Source organism: Triturus cristatus, chromosome 11, assembly GCF_964204655.1.
Source record: "Triturus cristatus chromosome 11, aTriCri1.1, whole genome shotgun sequence".
In the NCBI taxonomy this organism is placed as follows: Eukaryota; Metazoa; Chordata; class Amphibia; order Caudata; family Salamandridae; genus Triturus; species Triturus cristatus.
In genome coordinates this window covers 690,751,785-690,772,340 of record NC_140594.1, presented here as the reverse complement: position 1 = coordinate 690,772,340, position 20,556 = coordinate 690,751,785, and positions in this window count along the sequence as shown.

The following is a 20,556-nucleotide window of genomic DNA, read 5'->3' as shown; positions in this document are numbered from 1 at the left end:
TAGCGCAGTTCATGTGAATTTGTTTGAGCACTTGCTAAATTAGATTAGAGCAAAATTGAATACCATTTCACTGCCTGCATTATAGTTGCTGCTTTATCGCATTTAAAATAATTTTCTACCATTTATTTTCTCTGAGCTAAAAGAAAATAATTGCCCAATTGTGTAAAAGCCGGCGTAATTGAAAAAAAAACTTCAAAGGGTATTTCAACGACACAGCTGTATCTATTTTTAACTATCCATATTTTAGTTCTTTGAAAGGAAAATTAATTTCTGATAATATTTCACCGTGTTTGGCATAATACATAACTTTTCATATCTGACAGTGAACTTTGTGGTTGACAATTTTTGTAAGCATTATTAGCATTACTTACACCTACCATCATTGGACTTTAGGGAGAGCACGGTGCAGTTCATAGGACTGTTCTCCGCCCCTGATGTGTGAACCCTCCACCACAGGATGCATGATGTTACGAATTGATGGCTTGCACTTTGTAATATTCCCACCTGCCCACAGCTGGAGGTACCAATTAAGGGTCACATTTTTTATGGTTGTGTGTCGCGCTTGCGTCACGCAAGATAGCACAAGGTGATGCAAAACCTAGAATGATGTTTACCAAACCATGCAAGGCCACCTTCCATAGCCCTGTAGCCCTGCATGGCTTGGTAAATGAGGATTATCGCAAGGCAGAACAAGTCTCTGCCTTGAATTACTCTGCCCCAGGGATGCATTTCATGGGTGGATCTTCGGTGTTCCCATGCATCCACCAATGGATTTTGGTGTATTTCCCAGATTTACCATTAGTTTTAGACCTGGAAATGCATCAAAATGCTACGGTAGAGAGAAAAATATGCTTCTTTCTTTCTCGTTCTTTTCCTCTTTCTACGTGTGTTGCATTTTGCAGCACACACAGAAAGAGGAAACACCTTCATAGGATTGTTATTGTCCCGAAAGGTGTGCCTTCCTGCACAAAAACAATCCTGCCTACAACGCAGGCAGGCACCCCTGCACCATGATGCAAGGTTGCCTGCGTTGGCGCTAGGCAGCAGTTTGTACACAAGCGCCGGCAGAGAGCAGGAATGCGTCATATCATTATAAATATGGCGCATGCCTGCCCTCTCCCTCTCACGCATCACACGGCACCAAGACGTCTTGCCGCTTTGCGTTGCATGAAAAATTATAAATATAGCTCTAAATGCTTTGCCGCAGGAGCAGTCACAGACCATTTTGCAGCCCACTTTTTGCTACCCTAAAGGGATCAAAGGTGTACATTTAAATGCGCAATGACATTTTGGAATTTGCATTGCGAATTGGTATTTTGAGTAAATTCGCAAGTCGGCTGCACTGCCTTTCCGAATTTACTGTACCAGACAACTTTATCCTTGGTAAGTCATTCTAAGCGCATGCTCAGACACAACCTGGTTTTATGCTCACAGACCTGTCCATGATATGTTTGATTTCATTGCTTTTCCACTACAGTTTTGAATTTGGAAATGTTGATTTTAAATTTACAAAAGATGACCTCCCCCTCACTTTCCCCATTGTCTGTCCGATTGGGCTCTCAGACTGCTTATGTGAAGTTTGGTGGCATTCACTAGTTTGTTGATGTAATTGTCCATATTTATGATTTTTTTCATTCCCGGTCATAGAGCCAAAATTGCGTTAATGGTTATTATTTTAATTTGGATTTTTTCTTACACCTAACAGGATATTTTATTTAAAAAAAATAGTTTCCCCTTCTCGCTTATCAGTCATGTTAACATAAAGAACAAAAGTATAGATTATCAAGAAGTGAAAGACTCTCATGAGAACAATAAATGCATGGTACATCCTATTGGTGCAAGAAATAAAAAAGCCATCTTTTTACGAGAAGGAATATCTGCTTATTTGCTGTTATAATTTCTCTTACCAGCAGGGAAGGAGAAAGTTCGGCAGGAAAAAAAGACAAGTGCTTTACAAGTGACAGACATGCAACAAAGGTGGTAAGAGTGAGAGCTGGAATGGATCCCCCAACGCAGGCAGGAAGCCATTTCATGCTCTGGTAACAGAGAAGAGAGTTCGTTATATCTTTAGGGGTTTGTTTAGCACAGGCCAGGTCTGAAGAGGCGTCAGGGCGCTGTACAATATAAACCATAAAAACAGTATTAAGTACAGTAAGTATGTCCTGAGATTCGAATGAGTTTTCAGGAATCGTAAAAAAATAATGAAATGTACATTTAATACAATATTAAAATATGTACGTTCGCTTTAGCCCTGCAAACATTTTTCAGTGCCTTGCAAGGATTTTGTCATTTCATTTTGAAATAATTTCGCTCTGCTCAAATGAATCCAAGATGTAAAATGTGAGCTGTTTTTTATCTTCAAGTTTACCTTTTTGCGTGGTAAATTAATGCAAAAGTCATAATTTTTATTCAGTTGTGATACAGTTTAAAAAAGTAGGATGTCCATAAAGATTTCGCAGGTTGTTGTGTAGTTTGCAAGAAAAAACCTCATTCACCACTGTAAATAAATGAGTGACCAAGTTTTACTTGGGGGGGGGGGGGGTGAAGCTGAATGCAAAAACAGAAGCTGTCACAACATAGATTGTGGGAGTTAGCCTTTCTGCGAAACTCTACTTAACTTTCCCTGACAGTTCAAAGGATTTTCTTACAAAGGTATATGGAGCAGTGAAATCAAATCAATCTTTATTCGATTGCAATCACAACCATAAAAGATAAAGTCACAGAGCAAATATTCAATTCAATTCAATCAGCTTTATTTGATTATAAACACAATAATCATAAAAGCAGAGTAAAAAGACATACCACCGAATGTACATACACAATAGATAAAAATTCATCATTTTTTTTTTAAAGGATTGGTACACAGCTGGGGTCAATAAGCTTTAAAATTTGATTTCATCATGATCGAATTTCTGCATTTTAAAACATTCTTTAAAAATATTAAAACTGATACAATCATCTGTTCTCCTAATATGAGCAAATACATTAAATAAAGTATCATAGATAACTACCAATAAAAATAGATAAAAATTCCATTAAAAACAGTAAACTGTAAAAGTATATAAACACATAATATCAGTGGGGTTTCGATTGGCTTGACCTCAAAGCTGCCCGAAGAAAGGAGATTACTGCAAAACGAGTGTGCTCTTTTGACAGAAGCTGCAAATGCATGAGTGCCACACGGGCTTGCATAAAATTCAGGGCTTTCAAGAGAGGCCAAAGAAACTGCTTCCTAGACCGGCTAAAATGTTAACAAAGAAGCACAAAATGCAGGGTATCCTGTGGAGATCTTTGGTCGCAGTCACAGGGCCCTAGCATACGTGATTGAAACCTGCCAGATGGAGTGGTCAGAAGATGGTGTAGCTACTTAAACCTGAAACGAACCACCAGAAACCTATTCCTTTCGCTACTTAGAAGAGAAAGGTAAGTCTCCATTCCATGCACAGTTTTCAACAATAAATGCCCATGCACTGCAGGCTTCACAAGCTCTTCGCATTCACGATGAGAAAGGGCGTGCTTAAAAAACAAGTCCCTCACATGCCTAAGCTCTCGAGAACGCTGGAAATGATGATTGTAAAAAATAGCCGTCCTGCCTAAACCGGTGGAAGACGCCTTTAAGTAAGAGATCCATAGAATTTTATGCACCTTGTCAAGTGACAGTCAGTCAGGAACAAACAACTTATCAGGGAGCCGTCCCTGGACCATATCTTGATCCAACACAGTAGAGGCTTTAAGGCCACCAAGTACGCAATATACTTGATGCCAAGCTCTTCATGGACAGAGAAGGCTGGAGTGGTTTGGTGAACCCTCAGGATCTGCTGTAAAAACTTGTACAAGTTTAGTCATTCACAGAAGTGTATCCCCACACTTCACTGCCAATTAGGACCTTGGAGAACCTTTTGGAGTGATAATGCCTTATTAGAACACTTGGCGACCAAGAACCCAGTCTCTGGGCTTAGCTTGCTATGGCCCCTATTGACTTGTTCATATCACACAACTTTCCCTCTACCAAAGGTGTCCAATTCAAGTTAACGTCAAAAGCATTCCCAGATAAGAGAAAACCAGGACTGAGGTTCTGTAGCGATCCGAACCCGTGTATTCGGTATCGTAGTACCGACACGATTTTGGTACCAATGAACCGTAAATGATCCATTTTATGCATGACAGTGTTTTCCCTGCGCTACGAGCATGAATTCACTGAGAAATAGGGCATTCTGTTGTAAAGTCATGGCATCCATTTTAGATACGGCACCCATTTTGTTTCTTGCCCTCACATAGTCAATGAACGAGCAATGACCCCGGCAGAATCACCTTGTTAAGGACACGTAAGCTCGAGCCCGAGGAAGCTGACGCTGCATGACTAGGCAGAATCAAGCTGCCTCCCCTGCCTGAGGCCAGCCCTGCTATACTGGTTCTCGTGTCCATTGTCCTGATTAAGAGGCCGAAGACGGTAGCCATGCCCATTTATAATCCATAAACACCTCTTATCCTACTTCTCTATCTCTTACACCTGGCTCTGCTCCTCTCCCTCTGGACTTTTACTATGGGGAGGATACGATTTTTATGATGGGGAGGATCGGTCAAAGAATGGAAAACTGACAGAGAGATTTGATCGAATACTGAAAACCTACGACTAATTATTGTTTGGTGTATGTTTATTGTCTGTTTGGGATACCGGGTTGGGCATGAAAGATATTCGTGTAATGTTGCCTGAAGACATATTTTGTGTATTTAAGGAGCAACCCACTTTTTGCAATTCGAACAGTCTCGTAGATTCTGCCTTTGTGTGGTTCCTATGACTTCTGTATCCCTGCAGTAAATAAATCTTGGTCTCTGACGCCACCATCGAGAAGCCTGCGTCTCTGTTTATTTGTGCACCAAGGCAGGAAGGAACTCAGGGGTCTTTGGGTGTTGTTTCCCTGACACCTCTGGACTCTAAAAAGTCCAGAACCTCAAATTGGCGCCCAACGTTGGGCGACGTCATCCGGTACCGGTCCAAAGCCTGAAAATTTTGAGGAGCTTCGTGTGAAGATTCCGGAGGGAGGTACCCCGCTTCATCGATCCCTGTATGTCGTAAAAGTGGCCCGACGATCTCTTCCACGAGGGTTCCCGTTCCTAGACGGCTACAGAGGACCGCTGCCCTGACTGTCGCCCTGTCTTGGACCCGAGGTGCAGACCTTAGTACGGCGAGACGTAGACGGGTTCTCCTTGGTGACGTCTTCCACATTTCAGTAAAGTATTAAGTGGGTTGCGCTCAGTTTGGTTGTTCTTTGTTGCTCTTGTTTTTGTTCTCTGGATACGTTTGTTATTGAATTCGTAGATTATCATTGGTTGCTCTTGTTAAGATAATCTTTGTTTTTGTATTGGTTCATTTGGTAGGCCTAAGTTCTTTGCGCATTTTGGTTGAAATCTGTCCTTAGTTTATAATGACTAACAGTAGTAATTGTTTCCTGTCCCGGTTAAGTTGCAACGGGGATTCCTGGTTGGAGGATCCGTGTTCGGTTCCTCCGATTGGAACTCCTACATATGAGCTCTATTGTAAACATGGTGTAGGTCCTATCGCTTATAATGAAGTATGGGTCCGTTACACCAGGAAAGATGGGGTCCTTAGTTGGCCATCGCATGGCAGCTTTGAAATTTAAATTCTAGACAATCTAGAAATGAAGTTGTTTAAAAAGAAAGCCCGGCCGGCAATGTTTGATTCTTTTCGCGTATGGCGTAAAGAAGCCAAACAGAGAGAAATTAGGAAGATGAAGAAGGAACAGAAAGAGAAAGGGTTGACATTAATGGAGTCTGCTAGACAGTTGCATGTCAACGAGACTGAGAAAGCAATAGAGATGGCGAATAGAAAACATAATTTGGCGATTGATAAATGCTACCCTGTCTTGCCATCATGTCCTGCTAAGCCGATAGAAGACTCTGAAAAGGATCCTCTGTTGTCTTATCTGTTGAGATCACCTCCACCGTATGCACAGGGTAATACAGCACCACAGTTACTACCTGTTGTGCAGCCAGCTGCTGGTCAGCCTGGAATAGTTGCTCCACTTCCTTTGATTCAAGCTCCTGTCCTTCCTGTGGTTAATGTTCCCCCGGCACCCCCTCTTCCTGGGTTGCCTATTCCGCCTTTGCCTGTCGTTTCGCAAACTGCTTTACCTGCTACTCCCACCCTTACCATTTCATCTGCTCCAGCTTCCCTGTTCCCGAACTCTGTAAACATTCTGACTCCGCTTTCTGTTCGTCGGAAAATAACCGACTCTGTAACTAATATCTTAACTCCCCTCTACAGGTATGTTATGTTATGTTATGTTATGTTATGTTACAGCGTTCTTTTATAGCGCACGGCTACTCGAAAAGAGGTATTTAATTGGGACCCCCGTTTCTGACTCTACACAGAGACGTAGCCAGTTTCCAGGTCCCCAGGAACGAGAAATATTAGATTCGACAGCTCTTAGGAGGATGTCGAAAGCTGTGAAGTATGATGCACGAAGAGTGTCAGATACATTTATGCAATGGAATGAACCAACTCAGCGTTATGTCTTTGACGTGATGTGTTCTCTTTTGCGTGAGGAATGGGATGATGATGACTTAGATTCCGTTCCCTCTGATTTGATAAATATTCGGCAATAGTTCGCCGCAGGAATGGTGATAGGTTCAGAAGTAAGGGAAGCGATAGAACTGATTTTAGCTTATAGGGATGATTTTCCTCTTCGGTCTCCAAGGGGTTCTGATGGTTCACCGATTACTAGGAAAAGACGAGGACAATATCCGATGAGGGAAGTTCCACCCATATGGCGCGAAGCAGTCCAAGCTGATGCGAACTTGGGTATTGCAGCTGCTCCAGCACATTTCCATAGAGTGTGGATACACATCCCTTGGAAGCGGGCTGAAGTATTAGCAGTAAAACAGGCATTACCGGATCCACGTAAAAATCCTGCTGGTTATTATAAAGAGTTAACGCAGACAGTTCAAGCGTGTGTCATGAATTTAGCAGACATCGAAATGCTATTTGGCAATGTAGTGCCACAGCCTATATGGGCCAAGATTCGGCAAGAGAATCACCCAGTTGCCTTAGGAGGTGATTGGCCAGCTATTATAGCGGCAGACGCGCAACAAGTTGGTGGTGCTAAACCGGAGCCTCTGATTGCTGCTTTACCTGGCAGAATAATTAATCTGATGAAAACACTGATGCCAGCGTTACGGGTCAACTGGGATAAATTATCAGCATGCAAGCAGAAGAAGGACGAAAGCGTCTCTGACTTCTTCACTAGATTTGAAGCGACTTTCGTAGACCACAGTGGGCAAGATATGAGTACTGAGGGAGGTCAGAGGTTGTTTGTCGACAAGTTTGTGTTTAATTTACTGCCTGAGCTTAGTAACAAGTTAAAGGATTCTGAGAGTGCATGGGCAGTGTCGACGACAGCACAGATACTTACAACTGCTCAGTATTACGAGAATAGAGAGAAAGAAGAGAAGGAAAAGTCAGAAAAGAAGACAAAAGATTTGAAAACTAAAGTTCTTTTGCAACAGGCATACCCACCTCGCTCAAATCAGTCAGATTCACAACAGCGACCCCAGTTTCAGCAACAGCCACAATTCCAGCAAGGGATGTCCCAAAGATTTGATTATGGTTTTCCCCGACAACAGTTAGCATGGAATCAGTGTGCCTATTGTAAAAAGGAGGGTCATTATAAGAACAAGTGTCCAGTACTGCATACACAAACCAGTGGTGTCCCAGCTCAGAGAGGTAATGGTGGGTTTATGCAAGCTCCTAGAGGTAGAGGACGTGGTACAATGACTCCACAGGCTAATCGCCCATCAAAATATTTCGATCAGCGAAATGTACAATCTACGCAACCGGGTAGATCTCCACAGTATCATGTTGAAGATTACTATGAACATAATGAAGAGATTCAGAGAAGCGAGTACTAGGACAGCCACAGGCAAAGAGAGGGAGTAGTATCAGTTCCAGTTGATCAGAGTGGACCTTATGTCGCAGTAGTTACATCAGGTGTGGTCGAACCGGTTCTGTTGGATACTGGTGCAGCAAAAAGTTCAATTATGCATGCGAAACTCCCTGGCGCACCTTTGTCTGGCTTAACGAACACTTCAGTAGGTTTCTCAGGCGCCCCTGTTCACAATCCTGTTTCTAGTCCTTTGTCAATTTCTGTTGGGCCATGCAAACTAGAAGCACCCCTTATTCTGACAACCGGTTGTAATGAGAATCTGCTTAGTTTAGATCTGTTGAAACGCCTGCATGCGACACTGTACTGTTCTACTTCGGGAGTACAGCTCACGTTGGGTAAGAGAGTCATTTCTCCAATGTACATGTCAATGAATAAGCTCCCACCTGAGCTGCGTTCTCTCCCTGATACTCTTTGGGCGACTGGTCCCAATGATGTAGGTCTTTTGGAAATTCCCCCTTATGTGGTGAGCCTGAAAGCGAATGTTAGATTACCACGAATCCCACAGTATCGGATTTCGAATGAAGGTGAACGTGCACTTTTACTGATCGTGAAAGACTTGATACAGAAAGATGTGATAGAGGAAACTAGAGGAAATGTCTGCAATAGTCCTGTTCTGCCGATTTTGAAACGCACTGACCCTTCCAAACCTCCAATCTACAGATTTGTGATTGACCTCAGAGAGGTTAACAAAATAGTGATTCCACAGTTTCCTGTGGTACCAGATATCACTGCATTATTGACGTTGATTCCTGTCTCAGCCTCATGGTTTACAGTGATAGACTTGAAAAATGCCTTTTTCAGCATCCCGATAGCCGAGGAAAGTAGAGACATTTTTGGCTTCTCCTTAGGAGGTCGCAGTTTCAGGTTCAAGCGCGCTCCACAAGGTTATTGTGAGAGCCCTTCAATTTACAGCCAAGCATTAAAAAGTCAATTAGATGCTCTTGTACTTCCTCCTGGTGTTGCTCTGATCCAATACGTAGATGATCTTTTAGTGGCTGCTGATGACAAGGAAACTTGCAAAACAGCTACAATTTCTTCATTACGTCATTTGTCAGACGTACATCACAAGGTTTCACCTTCTAAACTGCAATATTGTTGCCAAGAAGTGACCTACTTAGGTCATCTTTTGTCATAGGAGGGAAGAAGGTTGACCCCAGAGAGAATCAAAGCAATTTCGCAGATGACTGTACCAAGCACACAGAGAGAAGTGCGTGCGTTTTTGGGTATTACGTCATACTGCAGGCAATGGATCCCAAATTTTTCTCTCATGGCAAAACCATTGGTAGCCCTGACTGGAAAAGGTGTTCCGAGCCCTTTGCCATGGTCTGATGAATGTCAACAGAGCTTCTCTGATTTACGTGATGCGCTGTGTTCAGCTCCTGTGTTGGGTACTCCTGACTACAGTAAGCCGTTTACTTTATATGTCCATGAAAGAGAAGGTTGTGCGTTGAGTGTTTTAACGCAACAATTTGGTGACAAACAGCGACCTTGTGCATATTTCTCATCCACATTAGATCCGGTAGCCAGAGCATTGCCAAGTTGTTTGAGAGCTACAGCAGCAGCTGCAGTGTCTATTCGACAGTCTGCTGGACTAGTCATGAACAACATGTTAGTAGTCATGGTTCCACATGCTGTAGATACACTCATGAATCGAACAAAAACTCAACACCTCACCAGTGCTAGACTATCAGGCTATGAGCTGACGCTTTTGGCAAGTCACATTCAGATCAAACGATGCAACATATTGAATCCAGCAACGCTGTTGCCGACTACTCAGGAGTCGAGTGATTCAGAGCCCCATGATTGTTGTTTTAGAACTGAGGAAGAGACAAAAGGTAGGATTGATTTAAAAGATACTCCGTTACTAGATCCAGATGGCACTTTGTACGTCGATGGGTCATGTTTTAAACTACAGAATGGTGATGTGACGGCCGCGTATGTAGTTACGACTTTGAGTACGATTGTTGAGACCGCAAGAGTAAGTCAGAATTCTGCCCAAGCTGCAGAATTAATTGCATTAACAAGAGCGTGTGTTTTAGCTGAGGGAAAGAGAGTGAATGTGTTTACTGATAGCCAATACGCCTTCGGCGTAGCACATAGTTTTGGACGTCTGTGGAAAGAAAGAGGTTTTCTCACGTCTCATGGAACTAAGATCCAACATGGACAGTTAGTCAATGACCTGTTGGAATCTCTGACCCAACCGAATGAAGTTGCGATTGTGAAGTGCAGTGCACATCGAAAGATTACAGATGATGTTGGCCGTGGGAATGCGTTTGCTGATGAAGTCGCCAAAGAGACGGCCAAAAACATGATGAGTCGAATGTACGTTGCAACGTCTGCAAGATGGATTGCTGAATCAGGAATGTGTGAGAATACGATTGAAAGTGTGAAGGCAATCCAGAATGAAGCAACTAAAAATGAGAAGAATGAATGGAAGGAGAAAACGGGTAAAATGGATTCAAGTGGATGTTGGGTTGATTTGTCTGAGCAGCAGCGTTGGATGTTACCTGATGCGTATGTACTTGCGGTAGTCACGATGGCGCATGAAGCGGCGCACATTAGTTCGAAAGGGATCTGTAAAATGTTAGCTCCAGTATGGAAGAACGATGGAATTACTAAGTGTGCGGAAAGAGTGGTGAAAAATTGCATGATATGCCTGATGCATAATCCTGGCAAGGGAACCCCAACCCCAGCTGGTCACTTTGCTCCCCCTTCTTGTCTCTTTGAAGTGATTCAGTTGGATTTTATCCACATGGCCAGGTGTAATAATCTTAAATATGTCCTAGTGGTAGTCTGTGCTTTTTCAAGCTGGATTGAGGCGTATCCGTTAAAGGATAACACTGCTATGTCTACTGCCAAAATCCTCCTCAAAGAGTACTTCCCCAGGTATGGTATGCCACGGATTGTATGGTCGGACAATGGAAGTGAGTTTGTAGGGAAAGTTATGAAAAGTGTGTGTGCGGGTCTGGGAATCACCCAGAAATTCCACAGTGCGAATCACCCACAGTCAGCAGGTTTGGTTGAAGGGTACAATGGTACCTTGAAGCTAAAACTTGCTAAAATTCAAGCTTCCACTGGTCTATCTTGGCCAGACGCACTGCCTTTAGCTTTACTGTCCACCAGAGCGACTGTACACTCTCGAGTAGGGCTTAGCCCATATGAGATTGTGTTTGGTCGTCCTGCTAATGTTTGGGGAGTTCCTAGGCCAAAGGAATTCAAACAGATCGAATATCCAATGTTGATTGATTACCTTTTTGACCTGACTGCTAAATTGAGCCTTATTCATCAACAGGTATTTGAATCCTTGCCTAAACTGCCAGAGAGTCCAGGCCACACGTTGAAACCCGGTGATCAAGTTGTGGTGCGGAATTTTGAACGAACCCGGAACCTCCAGCCAAGATTTGTGGGCCCGTTTCAAGTGCTCTTGGCCACAAGAACTGCTGTACGCCTGGCTGGAAGGAAGAATTGGGTGCACGCTAGCCATACGAAGCGTGTCCCTCTCCCACTCCCCTACGACAACTGGGTTAGACAGGGATTTGGTGTATCCGAGACAGAACCTGTTCCTAGGCTCATCCCCTTCAGTGATGCAGAGTACATAACGGACAAACAAACTGAAACGCAGAACTCTGATACCCCACCAGGAACTGTTCCTTCGAACCCTGAACAGAGTGTTGTACAAGGTGAACATTTGTCACCTGTGGATTTGAACATTACTGCACCTGTAGATCAATTGTTTCAAGATCAGACGAGACCAGAAAAATTTAGATACAATCTACGTTCTCATTTTAGAAAACAATAACATTGCATAATTACCTTTCTATTTTAAAAAAAAACTCTTTTCACATTTCCATTCAGTCAGGAAGTTTGCTCTATAATTTTTGTCCTTTTTTGTTTTTTGTTATGTTCTCTCACCTTGCCATCTGGGTTACCGTAGGGTCGTAACGTGTGCCTTGTTTTAACTTGCAGGGAACCAGACACAAGGTCGGTTTCTTCTGTTTATTTTGGGAACTCCCAGGGTAGACAGAGGCAATTTTTTAACAGGTACAAACCATCCGTTGCGAACGGTTGTAGAAGATGGAGCTTCCTGAACTGCGACGGGCTAACGTCATAAATGCTTGCAAGACAAAACTGTATGAAATATTGAATAGCAAATGTGTCAAGAATTCCTGTCATGCGAGGGGAGGAAAACGGTAACCAGCGAAAACGGACTACATCTCCCAGGATGCTTAGCGGTTGAGAGGTTATGTAAACAGGAGAGCTGTTACATAACTCAAGGAAAACACGCCCTTATGTAAACAGGAGAGCTGTTACATAACTCAAAGAAAACACGCCTTTATGTAAACAGGAGAGCTGTTACATAACTCAAAGAAAACACGCCCTATAAAGGGAGGAACCGGGAGGTACAACGCTGTCGGATATTGTGTTTACACCGACGTACCTGCTTCGTGAAGAGCAGTGTTCCGGAGTGGTGCTCCAGAAAGGCAAGAACGGAGGTAGGTCGAGTCGTTACTCCCTGGGCCGTGTCTTGCCCCATCGTCACCTGTGAAGGACCCGGAAGCTCTACCGGTCAACCATTGAGCTTCGCTTTTTGACTCGGCTGAGTCAAAGCGCAGTGGCGCTTTTGCTGGTTGGAGTCGTAGCTCCCAGCCCGACCAGAGATACAGGGACTGCCAGCTGTAACGCACACCAGGAGGTGTTTGCCGCGTTACAGACTCGGAAGTCCACAGGATCGATCGAGCGGCTGCTCTCGGTTCAGTCTTCTTGCTTTTGATTGGGGTATCGGTGACGCATCACCAGGTGGTGACTCCGCGTCCCGGTGCAGTCTGAGGAAGAGGTTGAGCGGCTGCTCCCTTCAGGTAGAGACCCCGGCTGGGTGTTTCCCTGACTCCTCGATTCTCCCCAACACTCTTCGTGCCCCTCACAGCCTACCGATTGGCATTGTCGGCCATTTCATTTCTGCCCTCTGTTGGCATACGCCGGGATCGGCGTATATGCAGAGGACGGTTAGGACCATCCGTGCTGTGGGCTGGTAACGTACTTAGCCTGGAGGATTCCAGTGACTATAACTTTTGTTTATTCTTTGTATTATTTTTGCCTTCATTAAAATAACTAACCCTTCACAAGTGGTTGCGTCCTCATTATCGTGTCTGTTAAACGATCCTGAGACGTTCAGGGCGTTACAAAATATCCGACCATTAATAACACTAACTGTCTCCCGGTCAATAACAGACATGGCAACACTTGATGATGTGCTGGCTGCTTTAGCGACCGTGCAAGTTGAATTGGCTGCCTCTAGGCAAGAAACAGCCGATGTAAAAGCCAGACTGGATGCTATCCAATTGGACCCGCTCACGCCCAGCACCTCCCTCACGAACCAGACCCCTGCGGTAGTAGTGGAAATGCCGGTAGCCATCCCCTTGGCAACACCAGAGAGGTACAGTGGGGATCCTAACACAGTGCAGGTATTCCTCACACAAGTGGCGCTACATTTCTCGTGCAAACCAAAGGCGTTCCCCACGAGTCAGGCTCGTGTGGCTTTCCTTATTTCCTATTTGGCTGGAAACGCGGCACAATGGGCCGTACCTCTGGTGAGCAGGGACGACCCCATCTTATGTGATTGGGGTGCTTTTCGCGAGGAATTCCTGAAGGTATTCGACAGAAGGGCTGACTCGTACACGGCGGACCGTGAAATGCTTGAGTTGAGACAGGGATCCAACGACCTGGTGCAGTATCTCAACGCGTTCCGAAGGCTGGTTGCGGAAACCAAGTGGCCTGTTGCTAAACAGACGGCGCTCTTCCATCACGGGCTGTGCGATGAGCTCAAGGACGCCGTGGCTCATATTGACCCTCAACCCAAGACATGTGAGGGCCTTATCAACCTGGTATTACGGCTGGAACATAGGCTAAGTGAAAGAAAGGGGGATCATGGGAGAAAAGGAAAATCCCTTCCATCCTATGTGACGGTGGGAAGTCCTGAAACTTCCACCGCATCCAAGGGAGAACCCATGGACATCGGCGCAATACGAGCGAGCCTCACAGCCACGGAGAAAGAGTCACGCCGTAAACAAGGATTGTGCCTATATTGTGGCAAAAAAGGCCACTACGTACGTGAATGCCCTGCCAAACCGAAGACGTCACGTTATCATGCCATCCGGTCGGTAACAGCCGTGGTGGACATACCGGCGGAAAACTAGAGGACTCCCAGACCAAAGAAGGGGCATCTCGGAGTCACTCATCCATCCCTTCACTTTCCAACTCGGTCACTAAGGGACAACGACACCTGTTTCTCACGGTGCACGTGGGAGTGCATGACCAGTGGATACCCGTTGTGGCCATGGTGGATTCAGGGGCCACTGGCATGTTTATGGACCACAACGAGGCATGCAGGCTAGGGCTAGTGCTTCTTCCCAAAGCTGTACCCGAAGACGTCTATGCTGTAGACGGAAGGCGATTGGTGACGGGGCCCATCGGGCAGCACACAGGGGTCCTTCCGATGAGATATGGGAGGAACCATTTGGAACAAATCGATTTTAACATCATCCGAGCGCCCCAATATGGCGTCATATTGGGATTGCCGTGGCTACAGAAACACAACCCCTTTGTGGATTGGCCAACACATCGCATCGAAATGACGTCACCGTATTGCATCCTGCATTGTGGAATAAGAACGAAATCCCTTGACGCAGATGAGAGCGGGAGTCAGACGGTGGCTACAGCGGCAGAAAAAGATGTGGCTCTCCCCCAGGCTTATCACAGTTTTGAGGATGTATTTGATGAGGTGAAGGCGGAAGTGCTACCACCACATAGACAGTTTGACTGCCAGATCGACCTGGTGCCAGGGGCCAGCGTTCCCAGCGGCAGGCTGTATGCCCTGACGGAGCCTGAAAACGTGCATCTCCGGGGGTACCTGGATAAACTTCTCAAGCTAGGATTCATCCGCCCGTCCAAGTCTCCGGCCGCCTCGCCACTCTTCTTCATCCCGAAGGCTAATGGGGAGCTGAGAGCCTGTGTGGACTTTAGGGCATTGAATGCGATAACCATAAAAAATCGGTACCCCTTGCCTCTCATCAGTGTACTTCTGGAACAGGTCAAGAAAGCTCGTATCTACACCAAGTTGGATTTGAAAGGGGCATACCATCTGGTGCGCATGAGGGACGGAGACGAGTGGAAGACCGCCTTTAAGACCAGGTTCGGCCTTTTTGAGTACCTCGTCATGCCGTTCGGTCTGTGCAACGCCCCGGCAGCCTTTCAGTACTTTTTGAATGAGGTATTCAGAGAAGAGTTGGATATCTACGTGGTCGTATATATCGACGACATCCTCATCTATTCGTCCAGTGTGGAGGAGCACGTACACCACGTCAAAGCTGTGCTCCAAAAGCTGAGGGAAAACATGCTGTTTTGTAAACTCAGCAAGTGTGACTTCCACGTCACATCCGTGGAATTCCTCGGAGTGATGCTGAGTCCAGAGGGACAGGAGATGGCAGAACGAAAGATCAAGGCGGTGAAAGAATGGCCGGTGCCCCAAAGCGTGAAGGACGTCCAAAGTTTCATTGGCTTCGCCAACTTTTATAGGCGGTTTATAGATGGATTTTCAGGATTGGTGGCCCCAATCACACAGCTACTGAGGAAGTCCAAGGAGTTTGTCTGGTCCCCTGAAGCGAACACAGCCTTTGAGGCCCTGAAAAGCGCCTTTGGTAAGGCGCCGGTGTTGGCTCACCCCGATCCGGATCTCCCCTACGTGGTGGAAGCGGACGCATCGGATGTGGCGCTGGGGGCTATCTTGTCCCAACGCAACCACGACACAGGGGTGCTTCATCCCGTTGCGTACATGTCCCGCAAACTCAACGACGCCGAACGCAACTACCATATTGCGGAGAAGGAGCTTCTCGCAATCAAGGACGCCTTCACCGAATGGAGGCATTGGTTGATGGGGGCAAGACATGTGGTATCGGTGTACACGGACCATCGGAACCTACAGTTCATGACGGCCGCAAGACACCTTTCTCCCAGGCAGCTGCGGTGGATGATCTTCTTTGCGGGGTTCAACTTCCGCATCACATATCGGCCGGGGACGGAAAACCGGAAGGCGGACGCCCTGTCCCGTCAATCTGCAGTTAAGGAACCATTGCCTGCGACCGAGCGTTCCATCATTTCCCCGAGGATGGTATTGGGGGTTATCCAACCGGATACTTTCCTGAGGGGAATAAAGAGAGGGATCAGGTCATTCGCATGGCGGAGGTGGCTCCTCAGTCACAGAGAATGGCAGCTGAAGGACGGGATACCCCTGAAGGGCAGGTGCCTATTGATACCCACGCCTAGGCTAAGGAAACAAGCATTCATCTGGTGCCATGACTCTCCATGCGCAGGTCATTTGGGCTTTGAAAAAACGGTGGCTAGCATGGGACGGCATTTCTGGTGGCCAACCATGAGAGTGGATGTCAGGAGGTGGGGACAGGAGTGTCCTACGTGTGCTACCATGAAGGCCGACCATGGCCGAACCCAAGGGCTCTTACATCCACTTCCGACCCCGGATAGACCATGGGATAGCATATCACTGGACTTCGTGGTGGGCCTACCGGTAGACCAGGGGATGTCGACAATACTGGTGGTGGTGGATTACTTGACGAAAATGGGGCACTGTGCAACGCCCCGGCAGCCTTTCAGTACTTTTTGAATGAGGTATTCAGAGAAGAGTTGGATATCTACGTGGTCGTATATATCGACGACATCCTCATCTATTCGTCCAGTGTGGAGGAGCACGTACACCACGTCAAAGCTGTGCTCCAAAAGCTGAGGGAAAACATGCTGTTTTGTAAACTCAGCAAGTGTGACTTCCACGTCACATCCGTGGAATTCCTCGGAGTGATGCTGAGTCCAGAGGGACAGGAGATGGCAGAACGAAAGATCAAGGCGGTGAAAGAATGGCCGGTGCCCCAAAGCGTGAAGGACGTCCAAAGTTTCATTGGCTTCGCCAACTTTTATAGGCGGTTTATAGATGGATTTTCAGGATTGGTGGCCCCAATCACACAGCTACTGAGGAAGTCCAAGGAGTTTGTCTGGTCCCCTGAAGCGAACACAGCCTTTGAGGCCCTGAAAAGCGCCTTTGGTAAGGCGCCGGTGTTGGCTCACCCCGATCCGGATCTCCCCTACGTGGTGGAAGCGGACGCATCGGATGTGGCGCTGGGGGCTATCTTGTCCCAACGCAACCACGACACAGGGGTGCTTCATCCCGTTGCGTACATGTCCCGCAAACTCAACGACGCCGAACGCAACTACCATATTGCGGAGAAGGAGCTTCTCGCAATCAAGGACGCCTTCACCGAATGGAGGCATTGGTTGATGGGGGCAAGACATGTGGTATCGGTGTACACGGACCATCGGAACCTACAGTTCATGACGGCCGCAAGAACACCTTTCTCCCAGGCAGCTGCGGTGGATGATCTTCTTTGCGGGGTTCAACTTCCGCATCACATATCGGCCGGGGACGGAAAACCGGAAGGCGGACGCCCTGTCCCGTCAATCTGCAGTTAAGGAACCATTGCCTGCGACCGAGCGTTCCATCATTTCCCCGAGGATGGTATTGGGGGTTATCCAACCGGATACTTTCCTGAGGGGAATAAAGAGAGGGATCAGGTCATTCGCATGGCGGAGGTGGCTCCTCAGTCACAGAGAATGGCAGCTGAAGGACGGGATACCCCTGAAGGGCAGGTGCCTATTGATACCCACGCCTAGGCTAAGGAAACAAGCATTCATCTGGTGCCATGACTCTCCATGCGCAGGTCATTTGGGCTTTGAAAAAACGGTGGCTAGCATGGGACGGCATTTCTGGTGGCCAACCATGAGAGTGGATGTCAGGAGGTGGGGACAGGAGTGTCCTACGTGTGCTACCATGAAGGCCGACCATGGCCGAACCCAAGGGCTCTTACATCCACTTCCGACCCCGGATAGACCATGGGATAGCATATCACTGGACTTCGTGGTGGGCCTACCGGTAGACCAGGGGATGTCGACAATACTGGTGGTGGTGGATTACTTGACGAAAATGGGGCACTTCATCCCCTGCAAGAGAGTCCCTACGGCCGGGGAATTGGCGTCACTACTCCTAAAGAATGTGGTACGACTGCATGGATTACCTGGGGTGATCGTGTCGGACCGGGGGTCGCAGTTTACTGCGCAATTCTGGAAGACTTGGTGCACTGCGCTGCATGTTAAGACCGCCCTGTCCACCAGCTACCACCCTCAAACGGACGGCCAAACCGAGCGCCTGAACCAAACGCTCAAACAGTATCTGCGATGTTTTGTGGACCAGGGCAGGGAAGAATGGGTCGACTTGCTATGGGTTGCAGAGATAGCCTATAACAACGCCACTCACAGCTCCACACAGTCATCTCCGTTCTATAGCAACTATGGCCAACATCCCAGGTTCTTGCCATTTCTGCATCCGTTCAGAGAGGACAGGATTCCCGCCACAGCGGACAGGGTGGCACACATAAAAGACACGTTGATGCGCTCAAGGGCTGTCCTAATGGAGGCCAAGAGAAGATACAAGGCTGCGGCAGACAGGAAGAGAAGGCCCGGGCCACTGTACCGCACTGGAGACTACGTCTGGATATCCACAAGAAACATGAGGTTTCGAAAGAACAGTGTGTTCCATCCCAAGTACATGGGCCCCTATCGAATTACCAAGTGTATGGGTCCCGTGAACGTGAAGGTGTGCTTGCCCCAGTCATTGCGGATACACCCTGTCTTTCATGTATCATTGCTCAAACCAGCACCCTCCAAGCCGTCTGGGACACCTAGGCGGTATGCGTGGAGTCGGAGGTGGAGTATGAAGTGTCGGGCATACGGGCGTCCAAATGGCGCAGGGGGAAGCTGTGGTACCTGGTTGCGTGGAAAGGCTATGGCCCGGAGGAGCAATCATGGGAACCGGCTGAAGGAGTTCATGCTCCGCGCTTGGTCTCCTTGTTCCATCGGCGTTTTCCTGCCAGCGCTGGACCCGTGGGGAGCCGCTGAGAGGGAGGATGTACTGTCAAGAATTCCTGTCATGCGAGGGGAGGAAAACGGTAACCAGCGAAAACGGACTACATCTCCCAGGATGCTTAGCGGTTGAGAGGTTATGTAAACAGGAGAGCTGTTACATAACTCAAGGAAAACACGCCCTTATGTAAACAGGAGAGCTGTTACATAACTCAAAGAAAACACGCCTTTATGTAAACAGGAGAGCTGTTACATAACTCAAAGAAAACACGCCCTATAAAGGGAGGAACCGGGAGGTACAACGCTGTCGGATATTGTGTTTACACCGACGTACCTGCTTCGTGAAGAGCAGTGTTCCGGAGTGGTGCTCCAGAAAGGCAAGAACGGAGGTAGGTCGAGTCGTTACTCCCTGGGCCGTGTCTTGCCCCATCGTCACCTGTGAAGGACCCGGAAGCTCTACCGGTCAACCATTGAGCTTCGCTTTTTGACTCGGCTGAGTCAAAGCGCAGTGGCGCTTTTGCTGGTTGGAGTCGTAACTCCCAGCCCGACCAGAGATACAGGGACTGCCAGCTGTAACGCACACCAGGAGGTGTTTGCCGCGTTACAGACTCGGAAGTCCACAGGATCGATCGAGCGGCTGCTCTCGGTTCAGTCTTCTTGCTTTTGATTGGGGTATCGGTGACGCATCACCAGGTGGTGACTCCGCGTCCCGGTGCAGTCTGAGGAAGAGGTTGAGCGGCTGCTCCCTTCAGGTAGAGACCCCGGCTGGGTGTTTCCCTGACTCCTCGATTCTCCCCAACACTCTTCGTGCCCCTCACAGCCTACCGATTGGCATTGTTGGCCATTTCATTTCTGCCCTCTGTTGGCATACGCCGGGATCGGCGTATATGCAGAGGACGGTTAGGACCATCCGTGCTGTGGGCTGGTAACGTGCGTCCACTTCACCTTCAAAAGAACGACGACCCACCACCACCAGCAACAGACTGCCCGCAGAAGCTGGAACAAGATCACAGCCGACCAGCTCGCCACCTCCCTGAGCCAGCACCCTCCTGCCAGCTCAGCGAACCCCAGCCAGGCCGCCGACAACCTCACGAAGTGGATCAGCGACTGCGCGGACGAGCTCGCCCCGCTGAGGACCCCGCCCAGCAGACCCGGCAGTAGGAAAGCCCCATGGTTCACCGACGAACTCAAGAGCTCCAAGAAGAACTGCCGAGCCCTCGAGAAAGTCTGGAGAAGGGAACCAACACCAGACAACAGGACCACCCTCAAGCTTGCCACCCGGAAGCACCACCAGCTGATCCGCGCCGCCAAGAAAACTGCATTCAAGGACCGGCTGGACAACAACGCACACAACTGCAAGGAACTCTTCAACATCGTGAAAGAGCTTTCCAACCCCAACGCAGGAAACAACGACATCACCCCATCGCAAGACCTCTGCAACTCCCTCGCATCTTACTTCCACAACAAGATCACGGACATACACAACAGCTTCAACAACCAACCAACGCACACCACGACCGAACAACCACCCCCCACCACCACCCTCCACGCCTGGACTCCGATCAGCACCGAAGACACCATCCGCACGATGAACTCCATCCACTCCGGATCGCCG